At 38.9% G+C, this 19,225-nt stretch overlaps 1 pseudogene; it reads left to right on the forward strand.

Annotated features, from left to right (window-relative positions):
* Positions 1 to 522: 522 nt before the first annotated feature.
* LOC102965081 overlaps positions 523 to 19,225 on the forward strand; it is a 39,241-nt pseudogene continuing 20,538 nt past the window's right edge.

Here is a 19,225-nt window from a genome sequence, read left to right on the forward strand (position 1 = left end):
CCTGCATGGGATTCTCTTTCTGCCCCTCCCCTGCTCCTGCACTCTTTATCTCTCTAAAAATAAATACACTTAAAGAAAGAAAGAAAGAAAGAAAGAAAGAAAGAAAGAAAGAAAGAAAGACATAAATAAGTAGCTACTGATGATATATAGTAGACAACTACTTCGAATTTTGAATTTGGATCTTTTCCTGAGCTGGCGATATGTGGTACGATCCTCTCGTGAGGCTGAGTAGGGGCAGTGAGGTGCATTTCCCACCAAGGGCAAACAACCAACACACTTAGACTCTGTGCCCATATAAACATTCTGTTTTTCATATTTTACATATGAAAATACAAAGATCAGAGGAGTTAGGTGACTTACATAAGATCACACAGGTAGTGGTTGTTGAGAAGGAGAGTCCCAGGCAAGGCTGAGTCCCTGGCTGCGTTCAAAGCATTCCTTAGGACAAAACTTGGTGATAAGCCCCTGTCTCTGGACATCCTGGCTCCTGCTTCCTTTAAGACCTTCTGGGGAAAGCCAGCCATGGACCACAGAAAGATAGAGCATTTCTCTTGCAGTGTGATTTTCATCATGGCCATTTCCAAAGCATTTGAACTGGAATTAGTTGCTGCATTGAGCCACCGTGAACTTGCATGTCCCTCCAGGGAGACCCCAGCCTTAAGAGATGATTGCAATTGGTCCCAGGAGGAGCCTTCAATTCATCATTGGTCCTTCCAATTTGTGCTGTCCATAGGAATCCAGGACAGTAAAGAGCTAAATAAAACCTGCTGTCTGAATGGGGGAACCTACATGCTGGGGTCTTTCTTTGCCTGCCCCCCTCCTTCTATGGCTGGAACTGTGAGCATGATTCACACAAAGACAACTGTGAGTCTGTGCCCCCATGACACCTGGCTCTCCAAGAGACATTCCATGTGTAAATGTTGGTGCAGCCAACTTCACTGCTTTCCTCAGACATTTCTATCGGGATGTGAGGCCCATGAGATGGATGAGCACTTCCTGGTTTCCAGGACTCCAGAATTAATAAGCATCTTTGGGCACCACTTTTTTGTTAGCTGGCATCTGCCTTGCTATACAAAGTTACTGTTGGGGTGCCTGGGTGGCTCAGTCGGTTAAGTGTCCGACTTCAGCTCAGGTTGTGATCTTGCATTTTATAAGTTTGAGCCCTGAGTCAGGCTCTGTGCTGACAGCTCAGAGCTTGGAGCCTGCTTCAGATTCTGTGTCTCCCTCTATCTCTGCCCCACCCCTGCTTGTGCTCTGTCTCTCTCTCAAAAATAAACATAAAATTTTTTTTTAAATTCAAAGTTACTGTTAAAGGACACTTGCATATGCAATATTTGTCATACAATTCCATAACCTGTAAAGGCTGTCACTCCAATTCCCTAACTGGGAGATAATCATTTGTTAGTTGCCTCGAAATAGTGGAAAGATTTTCATCATGGTCCCTAACATTTCCCTAACATTTCTTAAAGTACAAACTACTTTCCTCTGCCCTGCCCTCTCCAAAAAACTTTTTTTAAAAAAAGCCAGCCATATCTACATTGTGACCAAGTTCTATGTTTCTTAGTACATGTATCTCTACCAAGGGTTTTTTCTTCTTATTTTCCTTTAAACAATTGAACTCTATCTTCAGATCATTAAAGGCTGCTCCTAACATGGAATTGAGGCTAAAGCTTTGGGTAGAGAGTTGATCAAAATCAATCAAGAACTCATCTTTAAAAGGAAAGGAAAGGAAGCCTCTGTAAAGTGAGCAGATGAGAGGTCAGGGGGCAGATATTAGAGGTGGGGGACAGGACACTGAAGTATTGGAAGTGCGCATGTGTACCAGGGATGCTAGAAAAGAGGAAGCAAATGGGAAAGAAATTGGGCAAACAAAAATGGATTACCTGGTTGACGATTAGATGGGTCTGAGAAGCAAATTAAAAAGCTAAGTTGGAAGGCAGGTTTCTATCATCTATAGAAAGCTATAGAAGACAAGGACACCCCTTTCTTCTCAATGCGTGGCAAAGAGATTGAAGTGTCTTTGGAAAAAAAAAATTCTATCTAAATTTCCCCAACAAGGGAGCTTAATAAATTATGTTTTCTCCATACCTTGCAAGTATTTTAACGGTTGTAAAAGAGAGAACACTCACAGCATATTTGGTTGTAAACCAAGTGATATAACTATGTATTGTAAAACCCATTGTTTAAATACATCGTGCATGTAAATATGCCCAGTAAAACTGGAAAACATTTTGAAAAAAAAATTTTTAAAGATCACACAGCTGGTAAATGATACAGTTGGGATTTAGCCTGAGGTGATTTTGGATCTCACACTCTTGTGCTTCTCACTGCCTCACCCAAGTGTGATGCGGCCCCCTCCACTGGAGGGTATCTTTCCTCTCTCTCCAACAATGTTGTAGTCATTCTGTCAATATCCATCTTTCTGGTTCTCTTTTCCATGTATCCATTGGTGATAACTGTCTTCTTCTGACTGACATATCCTTTCTCCAGCCATATCAACACTCGTAATCAGCTACGGTGAAGTCTGCACCCCAGAGCCACTCCCTTCTCTCTAAGTTAGGTATTTGTAGTCTGCAACTTTGGATTCCTATTTTGGAATTTTGCTACTAGAAGATGTTTGTTCTTCATCCCCAGGTTCTTAGGTTTACTTCCCCCCCCGTGCTTCCTCCACAGAAAAGTAACACTAGAGACAGTTTGTGGAGGTGGAACAAAAATGAACATTCTGTGTAGTCAGTAAAAAAATGAGGCAAAGACAAGAGCTTCAGGCTTTAATGAAAAGAGAGAAAATGAGAAATGAATTAATAAAAATTGGGGGCCTTATATAGGTACTCACTTAGCAAGTAAATCAATCAACAGACATGACCCAAGGTTGCCCTTGGCAGCAGAGCTATAAAGATGAATTGAGGGAGCTTGCAAGCGTGTAGGGGGAACAATCACGTAGATATGATCATACTGCTGTGTGGTCAATGCTCGGAGAGAAGGGTGTACATAGTGCAAATGGCATGCAGGGCGCCAACTCCAATAGTTTTAAAAATTAAGAGTGGGGACTGAAAATTGACCGAGATGACACCATATGTTTGTATAGTACTTTATAGTTTTAAAGTGTGTTTGCATGCATTATTTGTTTGCTCTTCCTCAAGCACTTAGAGATAGAACAGATTATCTCTAATAAATGAAGAAACATAAGAGACTTGCCCCATCTCTTGTTCCTAGGTCCACGCCTTCTGTTTCCCATGACACCATCTTCCCTTTATGGCATTTAAATGTGACGCCACTGGTGCTAATTAGAAAATGGGAGAACCTAGGTTGTTGTTTTATTTTCCTTTTTAAAAAAGAATAAATATTAAATTGGTTTGGACATGAACACTTCTTAACATTTTCCATAATGCCTGCACAGTGCTTATGACAAAATTGCAGCCTGACTAGCGGAGTGATCTTGGTGATATTGAATGCGGGTGAAAAAGCCTCTGCCAGTCAAAGCCTAATGTGTCTAAGGGATAGAATTTGTCTTTCCTTTGAAATTTTAAGGAATCTTTTTCATGGTTAAAGGTTAAAGCTTGTCTCATTGGTTTCCTTTAAAAATATGTTTTCTAACTTGGGCTCTGTGTGTTATTATAACAAATAAAAACATTGGGAAAAGCTCTGGATGTGCTTTTTCCTTTAGATAAGTGTTATGCTACTAGACCATATGACATCATACTTGGCTCTAATGTTTGGAAACCAGACAGTATAAAAGATGGCAAGTTCTAGTAGCCATGTCATAACAGGGGATGAAATATAAAACAAGACTGACAAGAAGTTTGAGGAAACTGACTATTTTTTAAATTGTGCATTTATCATGACAGTTTTGGGGTTAATCTCTGGAACCAGCACAAGGGTGAATGAGGTAATAGTTGCACATGTTATGGATAAGATAACCAAAGGGGGGAAAAGCCCATTTCCAGGCTAATGTGCAGCTAAGATTATGTGCCTGATGGCTGGAAACTGTTGTGTGGTTAGGATAATACACTGTTCAAAAAAAAAAAAAAAATGATGGTGATGGAATGGTGAGCAATCACATTGGATCTGAAGCTTTCTGAATGGGGGCAGGAAACAGAGTAGGCTGGAACACAGCAAGAGAAAGATTTGGGAAGCAAGAAAATAGGAGGTAAACTGCAAGACCCCCTCCCAGAAATGACATTATAAGGGTTGGTAATTAAAACTTCACTGAAAAGTGAAATCTAATGATAAAACCAGCTTAATGCTGTTCACGTGTACATTAGGGTAGGAGAGGAGATTGCAACATTGATTCCCATTCCTGACTACCCAGATGTTATTCCCATCACAGAAATGTTCAGAGGTCTTGTTTGGACCCACTTTGTTTTATTCCGTGGCTTTGAGGAAGGGGAAAGAAAGCACTGCAAAGGACGTGTTGACTGAAATGCACCATTAATTTCATGTCTCTTTTGTAAAAAGCACTTTTAAAGTGTGCCAAGATATTTTAAGTGTTTCAACAACATGCTTTTGTGACAATAGAGAAATGAGGGTGTACTTTCATGGTATCAATAAAAATATCTTAGTAATTTACGGAGTTGGACTAAACTCTAAACTGGGTCACAGGGAAGCTCCTTCAGTGTGAACAGAGATAGCAGCAATCTCTATTTTGTTCCTGAGCCACTGAGATCAGCGTAAACATGCTCTCTGATTGCTTCTGCAATCTGAAGTCTTGGTTGCCAGGGGGCTTGAGTTTCTGGAGGGCCTCCATTTTTGGAACTCTCTTCTTTTCCCTCCCCAACAGACCCCAAATTTACAAGCTTTGAGGTCTTAGAAGGAAAGCAAAAAAAGGCATATTTGTTTCTTTCTTAACTGGTGTAGGTTTCCAGATGGTATTAGAAGCTATGACTGGCTGAGAAGAAACATTTGTTTGTGTCTCAGTCTTGTCCTTGGGTCCACAAATTTGGCAAATGGCTCACTTTGAATATCTAAGCAAATAAACAAAGCATTTTCAGTATTTGCTGACACTCATTATCCTATCCTCAAACTTTGCCAGATGCAAACACCAAAGGCCAGTATCTCTAGGTTTTGTTCTATTCGGAATCTCTTTAGAAAATTGCACCAGTGAGAACTCCATGTCTGATTCTTTGTATTCATATATCTGTGGACATGGGATTCTACTGGTTGCTTGCTGATGAGTTAAGTTGCATATGTCTTGTCGACTGAATCCTGCAATGTCATGCCAGTGCGGCACTTTCACATGAATGTCACATTACTTGAAAGTTTCTACAATTCCAGTCATGGTGGGAGGCAGTCTAATAGACAAAGATGTTTTCGAGAGAAAAATATCCACAATATTATGGAGGTATTGAGGAATGCACGTACCACTTTTCAAGTCTGTTGCTGCAAGAGAAATAATGAAGGAACCAATGAGGCTTGATGGAAAGAGATAAACATGGCCTTCAAGGTCCACGGGTGTATGGCTTCAAGTTCTGGCTCTGCCATTTCCTTACCTAGAGCACACTCTACGTCTCAGAACCTAGATTTCCTTATCTGAAAGTGGGAAACCAACAGGCTTCACAGAGATGTTATGAACAGTAAACAGGTTAATACATGAAAAGTGCCCAGCACTGGGCCTGATATATGAAAGATGCTCAGCAAACACTGGTTCCTTCCTCCAAATAAGCAATAAAAGATCCACAGCTGGGGGTATAAGGAAAACTCTGCCGATGGCCTTGGAGAGGAGTATTATAGGATGCATAGAATTTCAGTCTACGTGGTATGAGAAGCACTGTAGAGGAAGGAAGACGGAATAGTGTTAAGGAAGGAAGTGATTTGGGGAATAGTATGCATTTCCACTTGACTAACTAATGAGGGAGCTCTGTGTAGGGATGAGGCCAAGGAAGGCCTCCAAATGCAATGCTAGGAATTATCATAAAATTCTGAGAGCAAGAAGTATCAATGAGATAATTAGGGGGCACTGTATAATTGGAGCCATTCCAAAGGAACATTCATCTGGCAGCAATATATTCGTTGGATTACAGTGGGGAGGGACAGAGGCAAGGAGACTGGTTAGGACAATTGCAGAGTAGTAGCAAAGAGAAGTAATGAAGAGAAGTGATGAAGGTGGACACCGGTGTGGACCAAGAAAGGGAGGAAAAGGGCATGCAGGTGTGAGATGAGCGAAAAAGGAAATGGCATTGCTCCTTTAACTCCTGCCTAGAAAACACCCTTTCTACTCACTCTGTGTCTCTCTGTATTTTTCAGGACAGAATCTGGTTTGTTTTCAGGTTCCCCTCTCTGACTGTCAGGTCGGGAGTGTGCTGAGAACTGCATTTTTCTCATCTTGGTTATTTCTAGACTCTACCACAGAGTCTGAGAATATAGTTAGCCCTTGCAAAGAGTTTGTTTAGTGCAGGAACAAATGTTGAATAGATGTGGAAGAGAGACAAAAAAAAAAAAAATGGAATGGCAAGGGGAAAATAAAAAGAAAGGAGAGTAAAAGATAAGTGCTAAATTGAGGGGAAGGAAGTAAAAAGAAAGACGAGTGGGATGTTTTGGAACAGCTTGAGTTCATTCACAACCAGGACGTGGAATTGCAGCCATTAAAAATTAGATTAACACTTCCCTTCTTTTTTTCCTTTACGCTGAAGCCTTCACCCCATGCACTGCCCTTAATAAATAATACTTGATGAAGATGGTGATGATGTGTCCTCTTCATGTTAATCCAGGCAGTTCTCAGTTTATGAATGGGTTGGGTTCCAAATGTCTGTTGTAAGTCAGTTGTTTGGCCGTTGGAATGTATTTTTCCTTTGAGACAGTCAGCATAACAGTTAGCGGTTAAATTCTGCTTCACAACAGGCTATTTAATCCACAAAGTGTCGGAATTACAGTGCAAATGCACTGCAGAGTAGTAACTCCTTTTAGGCATATTACATACTCCTTGATGGTTTGCAAAGTGCTTTTGCATACGTTACAAAAATGGATTCTCTCTGCCTAATATTTTTTCCATGGAAAAATGTGTTCCAAGTTTTAAATGAGGAGGCCAGGAACACATCCTCCACCCACTCTGGTCTCCATGAAATGACTTGGCTTCCACAGACAGGCTCCCACACTGTCCTTCCCAGAGGCGCCCGCTCCAGGGGAGACCCTGAGACAGGGAGGTAGAGAGGGTATATGTCAGCACAAGAGGGCCCATGATGAGCATCGCCATCCCTGGCTTTCTAGTCAGAAGAACCAGTCTGTAGCTGGAACGTTCCACTCACCAGCTGGTAACCTTGTGTGAGTGTTCAGTTTCTCCTTATATAGAGTGGGGATAGTGATGCCTACCTCATGGGGCTTTGTGATGACTAAAATGTGATAATGAATGAAGGAGCACACAGCAGACACTCAAAAATGTTCTCTGGACCCCCCTCCCCACATGCCCACCACCACCAAACTCTGAAGAAAAATGGGTAAAAAGGGTCTCTTTCTGGGTCTATAGAGCAAGGGTTAGGAGCTAAGAGGCTCTTGTGGGGTGTTGCCCTGATGAGTAACCAGTTCCCGAAAGGGGAGCAGTGAGGACTCAAGGGTGGTAATTGTCCCAGACACTAGTGGCAGCTGTGACAGCCATTTCTGCATCAATATTGTGTGGAGCTCTTTTAGAAGGGGAACCAGCTCGGGACACCTGGGTGACTCAGTCGATTAAGCATCGGACATAGGCTCAGGTCATAATCTCAAGATTTGTGGGTTTGAGCCCTGCATTGGGCTCTGTGCTAACAGTGTGGAGTTAGCTTGCTTGGGATTCTCACTCCCTTTCTCTCTCTGTCCCTCCCCCACTTGCACTCTCTTTCTCTCTCAAAATAAATAAACTTGAAAAGGAAAAAAAAAAAAAGGAAGGGGACCCAGCTCTGAGCTGGGTAGTATCCCTGTCACTGATATACCCCCGAATCTTCAGTCACTTAACACTGTAGAAGTTTAGCACTGGTGGAAGAGGGAAACAAAAGTGCTACCGGAGGATGTGCATTGGAGATTGGGTCAGGCCTGGAAGGGGGCTCCCATCACTTCTGCTCATAGAGCATTGGCTCACGTCATGTGACCATATGGGACTGCAAGGGAGTGGAAAGTGTAGCTTGTTACTTGTCCGGGAAGAAGAGGAAGTAGCTTTAGCGGTCAGCTAGCAGTCTTTGCAGCAGATGGGGGTAAGGGTGCTAAGTAGCTACTTGTTGGTACAAATTGTTTGCAAGTGACTAATTATAAGTAAACAAACAAGAACCACAGGACTGCAACTCAAGATAAACAAATGAGTCAAGCTGAATGAGCACTAGAGGATTTCCAGTAAGATAATGGCCTCAGCACTTTGGGGTAAACCTTGACATGTGCTCTAGTTTTCCATCTTTGGCAAAAATAAAAGAGATTAAACAGATCAATATTAAACAGTTTTCAAAGTAAATTAAAACATAAAGATAATGATCGTTTAAAATGCCTCTACCAAGAAACTGTTTAAAATAATGCCACACTCAGTAATATAATTTAAGGTCAGGTATTTTAATGTATTGGCTCTGTGTGAAGACACAAATAGTCACTTTTCTTGGCATGGAATTCAGTGTATCACAGGCAGTGAGAGTTGCAAATTATGTTCCTTTGTCCCTTTTTGCCTGGGTTTGTAAAATGATATTCTTTTCTAGAATAAAAGTTGCTCAAAAACCAACTTAAAATTCCATCTAAATGCATCTCATTAAAAGTTCGGAAGCATTTCTTTTGTTGCATTGATCTAAATACTGGTTTGAAAGCCAATGACTAAAGAGCAGTAACTTTGCTTATTCCCAAAGAACAGGGAATGAGGCCGTTGAGGGAGGGAAAATAGCTCTATGTTATAACCTAAGACATTGCAGTTACCCTGCAAACATGGGATCACTTGGGGCATTTCTCAACTTGGGAAGCATTTGGCTATTGGAGTGACTCTCACTCTTGGCTTCTTGGTAGAATCACCTGGGGAACTTTGAAACATTCTGATGCTCAGGTCATACCCTAGACCAATTAATCTCAGGAAGTAGGACCCAGGCACCAGCATGTTTTAAAGCTCCCTGGGTGACTCCAATTCACAGCACAGTTTGGGAAGCGCTGGTCTATTAGATAGGATTACCTGCTATATGAAAACAGCAAGTTCTAGTTAATCAGCTCAGATTTAATCATTTAAATCACATGCCAGACACCGTGCTTGGTCTTGGGGGCTAAGACATGGGTTCTGGCTTCAACTGTGTCATTGTTCTGGGAGAGAGGCTAAGCTTAGCAGGGCTGGAGGATGGGGGGGTAGGGGGCGGTGGTGAAGGGCTATAGACTGGGGGTAAAATTGGTTCAAATGTGCATCAGTGAAAGGAAGAGAAGATCATAGCAAATATCTGATAATAGTCATGCTTTGTAGCTGAAGAAACTGGGACATACATTTAGAAGGACTCATTAGAGGAAAATTTTATCTTAGGAGGGGATTAGAAGCTAGGACACCATTCTTGTGGATAGCACACCATTACTTTTGCTTATCTACTCCAGGCTCTCCTAAGGATTTAAAAACAAATAAACAAACAAAACAAAACAAAACAAAAACCCAAAACCAAATCAAGAAGCCTTTTTATAAAATTGCTTAAAAAGAATAATACACTTCTAGATAAAATTTACATAATATAATTTGTTTAAAATACACTGTAAAAAAGAACACTAACTTGTAGAAGACATAGTTTTCTCTTAAATGGTTAGAATTGAAGAGCTTTTGCCAGGCAGCAGGACAAAATTTTATTGTATAGGCCAATGGCAGCATTCTGATAGGGTTTTATTCTATAATATTCCAAAGATAATAAGATACCTGATAAATGATAAGCCATGGGTTCTTTTTATTTTTATGTTTTCATTTTATGTTTATTTCATGGGGTGGGCTACTCTACACCTTTCCCCAGGTAGGATCTGTAATTGCACTTGTTCTTGTTATTAGATGAGTAGGTGTCTGGAAAGGGGTGGGTATTGAGCCCCAGGTCTGCTCAGGATCCCTGGGACTGTGTTTTCTTGTCTGTGAAATGGTGATAGTAAATGGTTGAAAAGCTAGAGTATTATTATTAATTATTATTAATAGAGTATTATTAACTCTAACAAATGTGAAAGGACCATACACAGGTTTTTATACTCATTAAGTGAATGCTAGTAGGTGCATGGGTAGTGGGAACGTGTTTCTTCTCTGAAGTGCATTTAGAATATCTACTTGATATTATGTGCTAGTTCCCCTTAATGAACTTTGCTCATTCCTTTCTCCATGATCTGGAAGTAGTCGTGGTAATGTCCAATAAAACTGAAATGACAGAATTCTACAGAGTTCCTACAGTATTGATGGGGGTGGGATATCTAGGTATTAGTGAACGAAGCTAAATCAGGAAAGAATATAACAGTAATTTAGCAACAATTTTACATATCTCACAATAATTTAAAGCATAACACAATTTGTAGTACAGTTTCTAGAACATAACTGGATTTTCAAGTGTTGTCAAGACTACCATGAAATCAAAAGTTCATTCTATAATTCAATATTTTTAACAAAATCCACTTATCTTGATGATGTATAGATTAGTTAATGATAACTTTAAAAGGCAATTCTTTCTAGGTTCTGGGAATAACAGGTAAGCATAATTTGTGTATGAATTCTCTGTGATTTGACTCATAGAATAACAGACCTTTCAGTCTGATGCTGGTGTTTTAAATTTAAACATCAAGTCAGTTTACACATCTGGCCTTACTTGGTGGTTTTCTAACTTGCCAATGTTATATCTTAAATGTACTTATATTAATCATAGTTCAAAATAGCCACATCATTAAATAATAATTTTTTGAAAATATATGTTTTTAGAAATGGGACATACACCCGCTTCAGTTTTTGTTGTCAAATCACCGGCTGAGAAGGGGGTAGGGAGGAAAAGAATGCCAGATCTGCATTTCGGGCCATCAGCTAACTCCCAGAGTTGTTTCATGTGAGTCTCGATTTGGTTGCCAAAGGAAAGATGGAGACGCATGTGGCCGCACTGTCATACTCCCCTGCCAGCTGCAAACCTCATCACAGTTCCTGTGAAGTACATTTCCACAGATCAGGTTTCTGCCAGGGAAGACTTTAACAATCTCCTACTCCACTTTCAACCAACAACAATTAGTATTAGCAAATGGTTCAGGCCACTGCCTGGGATTACATATGATTTCTATTCAAAAAAAGACAAACTTTTACTCAAACCAGACCCACATGCTGAACACTTGAGCTCCCCTCTTAGATATAATAAAATTGAGACAGTTTCTATCTTTCATTTAAATAAAAAATCACTCTCACATTTGAAATCAAGTTGGCTGTCTTCCCTTGCTGGGTTAGCCATCTGGTAAGGGGGACTTTTGGAGGACTTATGTTCAGGCCAGGCGTTTAGGGGGAAAAAAATCATTATCCTTTTGTCCTTTTGTGCCTTACTCTTTTAATGTGGTCAAACTTTTTTTAAAGGTTTTCACAGCAGGGTTTTTTTTTCCCCCTCTTTCAGATAACACATATGGCAAATAAGTTAAAATCTTAATACATTTTACAGTCAAAATTTGCTTTTTCAGAGTTGTGGATCAGAAAAGCACAAGCCTGATTGAGGTCACTAAGGCTCATTGTAAAACAATAGAGATTCAAAGCATTCACTTACTCCATGTCTGTGGTTCTTTTAACACAGCTACATTATTTTTCAGGGTAAGGTATTTTTCAGGTAAGGTCAGTTTTTCCTTGCCATGTGTTTCAAAGGCTTAGGATTTCCCCAAATAGATGATAACCCTAGCATGTCCAGGCATTCTACTGTTCTTCTCAGTTAAGTTCTTAAAACAAAAAACAAAAAACAAAAAACAAAAACAGGTCTTGATGGCTGCTATCTATCCAGTTACTCTTCTGGTGTTTTCTGCCTGAGTAGAGTCTGATTATATCAAACAGGAAATCTGTTCAGGACAACCACCTCATAGGAACCATTGTTCCTATTACATTTCTGGACTTTAGAAAATCATAGATAATTCAAAGTTACAAGTTTCCTGGAATTGAAGGTTGCTAAAGAGCTCATTCCTGTTTTACAGATGAGGTAATTAAATATCAAATAAATAAGATGATTTTTTATAAGCCCACCCAATCCAGAGTGGAGGGGGGCCTAGAACGTAAATACACCTTCTGCCTTTTATAACTTTACTCATTTTCCCACACCAAAATACAGATGCATTGCATCTTTGAATAGATTTTTTTTATGATAGTGACAATTTGCGTGCATTTTCATAAAATATTCATCATGAAACCGTGCAGATCTCAATTAGGAACCTAATTTGCCTCTTGCAAGTCATGAAACAAATAAATGTGGATATGAAACATAATCTTTATGCCTGGTACCCTAGGGTCATGGGGAATATTTTATTTTGCTCCTTTGTTATTTCTAAAGAAAACATCCTGGTACATTTAAACATTTTCAGATTAAAATCTTAAAATCAGTCAGTTTGATACTCGTTTTCTCAAGGGGAAGGAAGGAGAAAAAAATCAGCGGTGAAGTTGATGGCACGGAAAACCTATAAAATGGCTTTTAATTAAAATGTCATTTTGGCCAGGCTGAACTAAATTTCCCGAGATCTTCTTCTTTGTATGACATAGGCCGCAGGGGAGATGCTTGAGAGATTTGGAAGTGGAAAGGAAGCTATTTTGTAGCGCACACACACGTGATTGTTGATCTGCTGACTCACCTTGACATGAAGCAGTAGCTGGGTCTGTAACTGCTCTGCCTCCCTCGGTCTTCCATCAGCTTCTCTGTCTCCTGAGCCTGGCCTGTGTGTTTAGCTCTGTGACTGAGGGGCTTCTGTAGGACCTTGGATCCGTTTACTGTTGACTGTAACATGTTACCACAAGCATAGTCACGTAAAATAATTTCTTGCAGTTCTATACGTTAGATGTCTGACCCTGCATCTCACTGGAATAAAGATCTTTTTAAAAATCCTGTGTTTGTTCTGATAGGGAAAAGAAGTTTGCATAATTGAATTTCATGATGGTAGTATTGTTTCTGCCAAAGCTGGGAAAAAGTAAATGGTGGGGAAATTTTTAAGTAAATCTTTTTTTCCCATTATTTTTTTCTTTAAAACCCAGGATGCAATATGAGAATATTGCAATATTATGAGATTAAACACCTGGAATATAAAAGCATTTATGTTAATAATAGGCAAATTAGTATATTATATTATATTATATTATATTATATATTATATCATATTATTATATTATAATAATAATAGGCAAAATAGTAAATAGATAATCCTGGGAAATCAATTCGAACAAGTTGGGGTCTGGGAGTAGTTACTCTTTTTCATTAAACAACGACATTCTTCATGAAAGAGGTAGGGTTTGAGATTCTTTTGTAATGAGGGGTGCCTGGGTAGCTCAGTCTGTTAAATGTCCAACTTCAGCTCATTTCGTGATTTCATGGTTTGTGGGTTCAAGCCCTGCATCGGGCTCTGTGCTGACAGCTCGGAGCCTGCTTTGGATTCTGTGTGTGTCTCTCTCTCTGCCCCTCCCCCACTCATGCTCTGTCTCTGTCTTTAAAAAATAAATAAACATTAAAAACGATTTAAGATTCTTCTCAATGAATGAAGACAAAAAATTGTTTCTGGCAGCAAGCTCTTTTTCTCTAATGTATTGCCAATCCACTAGGAACAGCTAGATTTTTTTCCTGTCCCCATTTTATCTGCTCGTCTGAATGTGAGTAGAAAGTGAATGCAGTTATGCAAGTGCAATCAAATCACGTAGGTAGTTTCGAAAATATAGTAGTGTAGGTATAGTCACAGAACTCCCATGTATAATTGGCAGAGACAAGTCCTCCGCATAGAATCTTGCAGAGAAACATTGGTACTTACTCAGAATCACCTGGAAATTTAACCGTCTGTAAAAATTTTGAAACTTCATGGATACCCATGAATCCAATACACATTGGAAAAGAGCATGTCCAATTTATCTTTTTGTCTAACTTCATTCAAAACTGTTGCATTTGTTGATCAGCTGGTGTGCTGATGCAGATCCCAAAAGAACATTGCTTCCTCCGAGAACACTTATTTAACCACCCACATCCTGGCCCGCGGCCCACTGGCACACTCGCCCCCTTTGTGAATCAGGACTAGAGTGTAAACTCAATCTGCTACACACACAATGGCACATTCCTGGTGCTGGGCTGTCTAGACCATTTCCTTCACACAGTGGCTCAAGGGTCTTTTTACAGAGCAATTACTGGAATGTTAAATTGCGGGTAGTGGCTTCTTCAACACATTCCTAACCCGGTTCAGACAGTGGCGTTTTAAGTGGCCTTCTTCCACAGATTAGTATGGTCATTAACGTGCCTCTTCACATTAGCTCTAAAAGTGAGTTTTCTGGCAGCTGAAGCTCTTTACCTCTCACCTGTTCTTTCCCTAGAAATGGAGAGGATGTTGTCTCTGCTCCTTGCTTTTTTGGTGGTTGTTTTTCTGGACTGAGATATAAGTATTCAGGGAAAAATAGAATATTCAAAGCACGTGCCAGATACCTAGATACTCCAGCTCGCATGTGAGTTTTGAACTAGTTTGAGGAAATCCAAGGGTTTGAAAGGATAAGTAATGTCTCTGAATTCCTGAAACTATGTCCACGGCCCCACATTTATTAGCCAGCCTAATTCGTTTCCATTTGCCTCATTTTCTCATCTCAAAAAAAAAGCTCCTGACCAATAACAATAACAAAATAGGTGTTAAGAGTGAGGCTAAAGAGATCAGAACAGAGGAAATACACTCTGTACGTGTTAGATATTATGTAAGGTGCAAAATAATACATATTTCTTAGAGCTAGAAACTATGGATCACTTTATGTTTGGTTTAGGAAAGCCTATGTTCTCTTAGTTTTGATAAAAATGTCGTCCTACATTTTCTTCTATTGTTTTTATTTCTTTTGCTTTGTTTGTTAACCCAGCTGTAACATATTCTTGGGCATCTCTTAAGATAGGCATCATATCCAATTGTCTCAACATCATTCATTGAATCCTCTTGTAGTTAATTTAAAAGATACTTTTACCACATTCTAATTCCCCCCTAAATAACTGGATTTGTTTCTGGTGCATTGACTTTGCCAATACCATAATGTTTTAATTATCGTAGCTTTCTATTGTGTTTTCATATTTTGTATATCAAATAAAAAACCTCTTGTCTATTCTTTTAGAGATGAGCTTTAGAATCAACTTATCTTATCTGTTAAGGAATCCCATTTAGGTTCTGGTTAAGATTATGTTGAATTTATAGATGTATCTGGACCAATTGGAAATTTCATGTTATTGAATCTTCCCGTGTAAGAACATAGTCTACTTAGGTGTAGACTACATTTAGAGGAAAAACAAAAAAATAAAACACCTCCACAATGCTTGAAATTGGCCAAACCACATGTCCCTTTTGTGACTTTTTCTAGGAGAGGTCAACTTATTAAATGTATTAGTTTTTAAAATTTTTTAAAAATAAGATGATTGCTTTGGCCACTTGAGTGTATAATCTCAGTCCTTTTGTATCACAGAATACTACTCAATAACTAGTTGTGACTAGATGGGAAGAGTTAAGTATTATTTCCAGACCTGTCAGCTTCTACCTCCAGTTTTACAACATCTCTCCTTGTGGTCAGTAGGGGGTGCTCCTGCAGCAACATGCCCTGTTTCAATGCCACTGAATCCTAACGAATTTCAAACCTTAGGAAGTATTGGTTTATAAATTATCAAGTGCAGTTCTCACACATTCTAACAGACTCACATCTGTGGGCATTTTATGTAGAAGACAAGTAATGGGAGAAGGTGAGATCTTCAAAGTGTCTTGTAATCGAAGAAGGCCTGTATTATATAAGCACAGAAGGCAGAAAGGGATTATAACAACTTGTGTTTGGGCTAACGAGTGGAGCCTCTGCTTTTAGAGGCTGTTCTTTGGAGCCCTGGTGCCAGCAGACTGCTTTGTGAGCTGTCAGTTTCCTGATCTTAGTCCTTTAAGGGCAACATTTTTTAAGTGGTGCTTTAAATAGGGGAGACCAGCTCAGGAGAGCAATGAGCTGGAGCTATGGAAGGAAATGGGTCTGGTTGCAGACAATCCTATGGGAAAATTTTTGATTCTATCTACTAGCTTTGGAACAGTTCCCCTCACTGTTGATGGTGGTGATGTTGAAACAAGTGTGTCACTCTCCACTTCCCCTACCAATGAGCCCAATGCTTCTTCCTTGTGTTCCCAAACCATTCAGAGTTTATTTCTGTTTTGCAAATATCACATTTGGTGATATTTACCTGTGTGTTTGTTTATGTCCCCTTGTCAAGCAACATGAAGGCAGGATCACACTATGTTGTCTAGCATAGTGTTTGGTATACTGTAGACAGTCAATAATTATTCGTTCAATGGATGATAGAAGGAAAGGAGGGCAAGTAGAAAAAAAGGAAAAAAAAGGTGTCATGGAGTAGTAAATTAATATTAGAGGGTGGGGCACCTGGGTGGCTCAGTTGGTTGAGTGTCCAATGTCAGTCCAGGTCATGATCTCGCGGTTCGTGAGTTCAAGCCCCACGTGGGCTCTCTGCTGTCATCCTGTCAGCACAGATCCTGCTTCATATCCTCTGTCCCCCCTCTCTGCCCCTCCCCCACTTGCACTCTCCCCAAAATAAATGAATATTAAAAAAAAATTAGAGGGTAAGTGAATTTTTAAACTGATACAGAATCTGGTAATAACAACAGTAAAAAAATTCACACAGAACATTGCTGGGTATAATCCAATACAAATGATAGCAACAAAAAGCAATTTGGTTCTTTTTTAAAATATATTTTTAAAGTTTATTTGTTTATTTTGAGAGAGAGAGAGAGAGAGAGAGAGAGAGAATGCAAGTGGGCCAAGGGCAGGGAGAGAGGGGGACAGAGGGTCCAAAGTGGGCTCCATGCTGACAGCAGAGAGCCCGACATGGGGCTCAGGCTCACAAACCATGAGATGATGACCCGAGCTGAAGTCAGACGCTCAACGGACTGAGCCACCCAGGTGCCCCAGAAAGCAATTTGTTTCTAATGAGGTTAGTAATAATATTTGCAATAGCAAACATGTAACATAACCATAAACCTCATTGTAAAGTGAAGAGACCCTTTGGTATTTATGTAGATTCCAAAGTTTAATTGCATAATGTAAAAGTGTTCTTATAATAGCAAGGTTCGGGAATGTAGAGTTTCATGTACAATTTTATTAAAATCATATATCCTACTGAAATTCAGATATCACAATGTTAACTCATAATTCCGGTTGTGACTCTTGCTTGAATAGATTTTTTTTCCACTACCTTCTCTCTCTCCCTCTCAATAATGCATCAGCTATCTATTCGTTGAGGAGGTTAGTTCAGGTATTTACATTCATGGGTCCTTGGGTTACCTTTTTCAATAATACTACTAACTTTTCTTATCTTCAAACAACCGCAAATGAGGGTATTTCTAGAGTCATCATTCTTCTGGATAGGCTCATTATCCAATTATCTAGTCTATATGAATTTTTCTTAGAAAACCTAAAGTTAAACTGAGTGATATAAATGCTGTTTTGAGTAGAACGACTTTTAAGGTGCTCCCACATAAAAGCTTTATGTTTAATAATTTGATAAAAATAATTGCATCATTTTTTCTGTATTCTGTTGATTGCATATATTTGCTTGAATAGACAGTTAAAACTATGAAAATCACTTGGACCAAAGGTTCATACTGACACTAACGTAACATATGCACTGTAGCCATAACCCACAGTATTTTATTTTTAACATGGTAAGTACTTTAAAAAGTGGAGAGTATGATCAACATGATCATTGATTCTCCTAAGTACCCTTTGGGTCCATCTCACTTTGTTCATTTAGTGTTGATTAAGAAAATCACTGGGAAATTAAAGGAAGCTAATGAGGAAGCAAGCTCTGGGAGATTAAGTGATTTTCCTAAGGATTATAAATCTGAAGATAGGTCCCTTTTCTTCTTTTTGTTTTTAAACTACCGGCCCAAATGCTCACTTTACATGGGATTATATATACTTTGTGAAAATTGTCATATGTTCTTGATATATGGTATCTCATTAATTTTATGTAATGTACTATTTACATTATTATTTATTATCTATGTTATTTGGTATAATATATTCAACTCAAACACAGCTATAATTGACTTTTTAGATATCTATAATGATGCAATGAACGGAAATTAGGAAGGCAAAGTGAATTTCACTTTTTAGAAAAATTTCATTGAATCAGATTTTTTTTTCCCTTGGAAGTTGCCTTGCATAATTTCTTTATATATTTTGGATATTAACCCTTTACTGGATTTATCACTTGCAAATATCTTCTCCTGTTCAGTAGATTGCTCTTTTGTTTTATTGGTTTCCTTTGCTGTGTAAAAGCTTTTATTTTGGTGTAGCCCCAATAGTTTAGTATTGCTTTTGGTTCTCTTGCCTCAGGAGACATATCTAGAAAAATGTTTCTATAGCCCATGTCAAAGAAATTACTGCCTATGTTTTCTTCTAGGAGTTTTATGGTTTCAGATCTCACGTTCCATTCAGTCTTTAATCCATTTTGAGTTTACTTTTGTGTATGGTGTTAAAAAGTAATCTAGTTTCAGATAAAAAAGTTATATATATATATATATATATATATATATATATATGTGTGTGTATATGTATGTATATATATATATATATAATGGAATATTACTCAGCCATAAAAAATGGGATCTTGTCATTTGCAATAACATGGATAGATCTCGAGGGTAAAATGCTAAGTGGAATAAGTTAACCAGAGAAAGACCAATATCAGATGATTTCACTAATATGTGGAACTCAAAAAATAGAACTGTTATTTGCCAGAGAGGAGGGGGTGGTGAGAGGGGTGAAATAGATAAAGGGGATCGAGAGTATACTTATTGTGGTGGGCACTGAGTAATGTGTAGAATTGTTGAATAATTATATTTTGCACCTGAAACTAATATCACACTGTATGTTAATTATACTTCAATAAAAAAAATTTCAATGCTGCAAGTATTTTTGGAACATCTGCTCTGGAGGTACAACTTGCTCTATAGTCAGACTGCTAGGGTTCATTCTAACTGTTTCATGTAGAGTTGGGGTACCTCACATATGGGACTTAACCTCTATAAGCCTCAATCACCTTATCTGGAATATTCTTTAAGATAATTACAATCACTGCGTTTAAGGAGGCAGGAG

Source organism: Panthera tigris, chromosome B2 (assembly GCF_018350195.1).
Source record: "Panthera tigris isolate Pti1 chromosome B2, P.tigris_Pti1_mat1.1, whole genome shotgun sequence".
In the NCBI taxonomy this organism is placed as follows: Eukaryota; Metazoa; Chordata; class Mammalia; order Carnivora; family Felidae; genus Panthera; species Panthera tigris.